Genomic DNA, 5,427 nt, shown 5'->3' with positions numbered 1-5,427 from the left:
TTTGATAAAGTTCTCTCCAAGTTCCAATCTAGCTACGTGCGAGTCTTCCTTTGAACGGTGTTACGAAAGGTGCTTCAATTATCTGGCTGACAGTTGGCACCGTTGAAACTTGTTGACATTATTTCCCAGCACCCAGGACTGGTAGAAATATGCGGAGAGAGAGATTCTGTAAAGAAAGAGAATAAGAAGAGCAATGTTATACCATCGTTTGTCACGGTTTTGTTACTTTTGTTGTTTCAAATTGGAGCTTCTGATAACACCAGTAATCGAGTGGCCTCAGAAGTAGTGCACCAGGACCAGAAACCCCCACCGATATCGTTGATTACGCTGCCACACTATTTATGACTTGTTGAAGTAGTTTCACTTTGCCCATAAATCGCCGAACAATCGAACCAAACAATGAACGCTAAAAGTGCATTAAAATGGCCAAACGCGGGCGCTCAATATCTCGACCGGCTACATCGCACCTCGGCTAAGCTCGTCTGCCAGCTCCGGGTCGTGGTAAATAGTTTTAATTACTTTAGTTTTATGATTTTCGACCGACTTTTCGACGCGGGTGCTCCAACGGCTCCTGCGGGAGCACCCGACAGTGGGGAACTCCCCGTCGTTTCTAAATTGTAAAACCGCTTCAGGATCGCTCGGATTCCGGGCCCGCCCGTCCGACCGGGCTGGCCCGAACAAATGAAGTGGGGTGCGGATGGCTAAACTAATAGCAGCCCGGTCCGGACCTCCCGGACAACAATAATTCACCACCAGCAAACTGGTCGCTGTTGGACGCTGCGACCGGACAGAATTGAAACCAGAAAAAGGCGAAACGAATGGAACGGACACACTTGCACACGTGTTGGCCGAACGTCCAGCGGAAGTACAGATAGTATAGTGGATCGCACGCGGTGGTCCGATGGTCTCCCGGTGCACCGGTCACTACAGCAGCAGTAATTGGATAATAAACTGTTGGCCACCGAGTGGTCTGCTGTGGCGCATAACTTACGTCTCACAGGGCCAGCCCAAGACCGGAAGTCGTGCGATTCCACTGCGCTTCCGATTTCTGCTTTTTTCCAACCCCAGAACTCGAGTTCAATTAGTTCAACCCACACCCGCACGAGGGCGATGATGATGTGTGAGGTCGATTCGATTCTCCCCTACTTTCGGTGGAGTCTTTGCTCTCTTTGGTTTGCCCCAACTATGGACTCTCCTGGACGGGGTGGTTCTTTCTCTCTGTTCAGAACTATGCAACCCCAAGGGCCCCCTATGCATGCGCCTCTACGAACTCTGCAGCTAATCCTGCAGCGGCCGGCACGATAATTTCACGGGTTGGGCCAGTTGGCAACGCCGAGGGCCACTAGAGAGCCACCTGGCCAATTACAGCGACCGACCGACGGCGCGTACGTGAACTATATCGCTGGCCAGGTTTGCGATTACGCCTTCACGGCCCGTGCCGATTACATAAACGTCTTCATTGGCGTGAAATGTATCAATTCATCATCGGTGCGTACAAAAAATCCGGGCAACTCCCAACTGGCCACCGAAGGCCGCCACTGAAGGTGCTTTTTATTGGGCTACTACCTCGGCTGGTGGGGGAGAATTCGATCCACGATCGTGAACGTGAACGGAATTCGGAGACTGTTAGCGAGCTGTCGCGGACGGACTGGACGAGAGCTGGAGCGTTGCGTTGCGACAAGTATCAATCACACCTCTCGAAGGGTGCGGCGGCTTTTTCGAGATGATCAACGAGCGCCACTTTCGGTGACGCTTTTTAATGGCAGCTCTCGCCCCGCCCAGTGAACAATTTTGAGTGCCCGGCGCTCTTCTCACTATGGAGCATCGAAAGATTATCGAAAGATGATCGAAAGAAAATCGAAAGATTATCGAAAGACTAATGTAAATCGCCTATCTAAATCCCTTGTGAGATGGCCCAATCTTTCGATGGCAGAAATTAATCTTTCGATTTTTTTCTCGAGCGTGCCCCTTGTCGTCTCCCTCTCTCATATGTGCCCTCTCCCTCTTTCTTTCTCTCGTATCCCCTGTCGGTTCCCGAAGTAAAAATGCAGGGGTTCGGTTTTTGGTTTCGGTTTTCGGTTTATTTTCGGTTTTTTTTTGTGTCTCTTTCGCTCACTCGTCTATTTCACGGTTTCACTTCCCTACCTATTCGTGCATTCCTGGCGCTATGCAGCGTTGGCTGTGTGTGAGGTATGCGTTGGTGGCGGTAGTGGCATCCGTCGAACACATTGTTCCGCGTACACACATTGTCGGTGGGTCCAGCCGGGTTTATGTTTGTGCGTAGATTATTTCACGCGTGGTCTTCGATGCATTTCTCTAAGGAAGAGAAGAAATTAAATTGTTGTTAGATTGTTTGCATTGCAATCCTGTCATTTTTTCTTACCTTTTCCACAAACTGACGAGACAACTGACGAGACACAGTTGTGACACAGTTGACACTGAAACGAGCAAAGTGAAAACTTTTGAACATTATTTCGCTGTCACTGAACACTGTCCAATAAACTTACCTGTATTATTTTATCAGGATCAAACATGATGGTACGAGATGCACTTGCACTTGGAACATTGCACTTAGGAGTAACAAATTGAGAAAATGGCACTTAGAGCAAGGTAAATTTGCAGAGCAAAATTGGTCTAAGTCCCGGCAGCATGCTTTCCTGGACTCAGACAGTTTTAGACTGCAAGCAGCAGTTTCGGCCGGCTTGCTCGACCTCGCTGTCTCTTTTTCTCTATTCCTTTCCCTTTCCCCCGTCCGTTCGTCTTCCACATGCTCGCGGTCGCTTCGCGTCTCGGCCCTTCCGCCCTTCCCTCTCCAGGTAATTTAAACCCACAAGCTCGCGCGTGGAACTCCCTCCTCTCGTGGCTTCCTCCGCTCTTTTCCGCCGCTGCCTACGAGCGGACCCTCATGAGCCGGCCTGCTCACTGCACCGAGCGTCCCGCACGCCCCCTCTCGTCTTCGCCGCAGGCAGAGGGGCGTTCGAGCTCACTCGTTTCAGCCTTCCTCGTCCCCTCCTCAGGCGGAGGGGTACCTCGGTCACTCAAAATTGTTCACTGGGCGCTCACGCTCACACACGCTGAACTGTCAAGTGCGGTACGGTGGTGCTGTCACTTTTTGCTTCTATTCGCCGCGAAACGGCAAAAAATCAAACGGCAACACGAAAGCTTGTGTTTGAGCCCTCTAATTGCCCTCGGGGAATGTGGACGGCCGGCGCTGTCTATCGTCGTCGAACTCGGGCGCCCAGTCCAGGGATCGGCTGGGCCGCCCGATTGGTGTAATTGGTGCAGAATAGGGTATCGATTAAGCCATTGTCACGCCCCGGCCCCGGCCCGGCGCAGGTGTGGCCCATAATTTTGCGTCTCGGCGAGCGGGTTAATGCGGGATAATTTCGCGAAATTAATTTAAAGTTCATAATTTGCAAAGTAATAGTGGCCCGGTTAAGGGCAGGCTTCCGACTTGGTAACGAAGTATCTCTTTGTTCGCCGTCAATCGTTCATTAGACTTTCAGTACGATGTGCGAGTTATATGACGCTTGTAAGAGAATTATAGGCGTCACTTTTAAGTGAGCTTCAAGGAAAATCAGGAGTAACACAAAATCGCCGAAGTAACAAAATAATTGGTAACTGTTGACGTTACGGGCAAACTTTTGATTAAACACTTTCAAAGATATTATTAGAATTAAAAAAAAAATAGCATTTTTTTCCATTTCAATTATCATTGCATTGCAATTTTGTTTAAAATTGTCTCTAGGTTTAATGTGTTCCATGTTGAACTGTTTTTATCGATCATTGCCAACATGTCGTAGATGAGAATACGTTTCCTCATGGACAGACCTCCACAGTATAATTGATGAAGTGCAAGGATTAGTCGTTCTTCGAACCCCTCAATGAAAACTCTTATTGGAAAACGAATTTTGATCATTTACGGCAACAAGCAATGAAATTCTTACTTCGAGCTCTCTGATCGCCAGCCTTCCCAAATCTGGCGCCTGCTAGCGATCCCGAAGGACCGGAACCCGATCAGCAACCTGGGCAAAACTTTTGTGCGCTGCGTAGAAAACAATTTGCCCCTCTTTCGTGAGTTTTTGTGAAAGAACGCGTAAATAGTCTCACTTCCCGCCACGGTCCAGGAATCCGACACTCGAATCAGGGCTCCACCCGGGATGGTAAATGACCCCCACCCCCTTGAAAAAACCCCAAAGATTTGGGCTCTCCTGGGCTTTGGATAATGTTCATAATCCGCGCGAGGGATTTGAAACTTTGCCAACTCCTAATTGCGCGAACTCTCTTTTCTCTTGCACTCTATAAAGACCTTCGGAAACGGTCCTCCCAATACCGTTTTTTCTTTTCCTTTTTGGGAGCCAGTAAATTTGGTTTGCTTTCGCGTACTGCGAGTCGTGCGAGATTTGCGGCCAAAAATGGAATTAATTCCGGTTTGACGGTGAGTTTTCCCTACGGGAATAGGCGCACCGGTCGAAGGGCAAACATTTTGTGCTGACTAGGTTCTTAAAGGATTTCTCGGTAATAAATTACAATTTTTGGACTTTCCCAGTGTTTGAATTTATATAATGTTATGTTTTGTTTCAACAGCGGGTTCTAGTTTTACATTTCAGGATGTAACATTTACAAATACTTATGTCTTCTTAATACTTTCAATTTCTCGAAAAAAATTTCTCGAAACAAGTGAGTTGATACAGATTTATGTACTGAGCAAAACAGAAGATATAAAAACATCACCTAAATGTATAAGATAAATAAAGCGAGACATCTTAAAGAGAAGCTAGTACAACAAAAGTTAGTTCGTGACATTCCCTGTTATATGCTTTACTGTAACTCTGAAGTGAGATTTAATATCAGGTTTAATGACCAGAAAAGGTGATACAATAAACCTAGCATTATGTTCTTGTTTGCAGCACGGTATCGTGCGCATACTCGCGATCCCTAAAGTATGCAGCTGTCCCCGAACGCCCGCCACCGGTGCAGAGCTGCAATAATTGTCTTACTTTCAAAACTTCGCCATCATCATCACGCGGCAGTCGACGGGTGTTTTCGGAACGGAAATTAAATGTCAGCAATCAGCTCGTCCAACGGCCTGCTTTTCCATTGGAAAGATTATAAACGAAAAAAAAATTGCAACTAGATAGCCCCGCTAGATGGCCAAACCATCCGATTCTTCGTTTGGACCGAGAAACCTTCGGCGCCATCAGCAAAGAAAAGGAACACCCAGGAGCTTTCCACGGACGGAGACGAACGCGCCCTTGCCAGGTTTTCTTCGAAAAGCGAAAGAATTTCTCTCGCGATTTGCGTTCCCTTTCCCGGCGCTGGCCAACCCAACCTAAGCCTTCCCACCGCTCCCCTCCGGCCCTTAAACACCAATCGGAAAAGTTTCTGGAAATTTTCACCGCACCACAACTCGTTTGGCTTTCGGGG

The 5,427-nt window shown here is 48.0% G+C and overlaps 1 long non-coding RNA gene across 1 annotated transcript; it reads right to left on the bottom strand.

Moving 5' to 3' along the window:
* Positions 1–2,198: 2,198 nt before the first annotated feature.
* Positions 2,199–2,663, bottom strand: LOC128268583 (uncharacterized). The gene is made up of 3 exons (XR_008269157.1): positions 2,508–2,663; positions 2,384–2,438; positions 2,199–2,316 (listed from the first exon to the last, which is right to left on the bottom strand). It is a non-coding gene; the product is annotated as an uncharacterized LOC128268583 (long non-coding RNA).
* Positions 2,664–5,427: the final 2,764 nt, after the last annotated feature.

This window comes from Anopheles cruzii, chromosome 2 (genome assembly GCF_943734635.1).
Source record: "Anopheles cruzii chromosome 2, idAnoCruzAS_RS32_06, whole genome shotgun sequence".
Lineage (NCBI taxonomy): Eukaryota > Metazoa > Arthropoda > Insecta > Diptera > Culicidae > Anopheles > Anopheles cruzii.
This window is presented reverse-complemented; position numbering and strand designations above follow the sequence as displayed.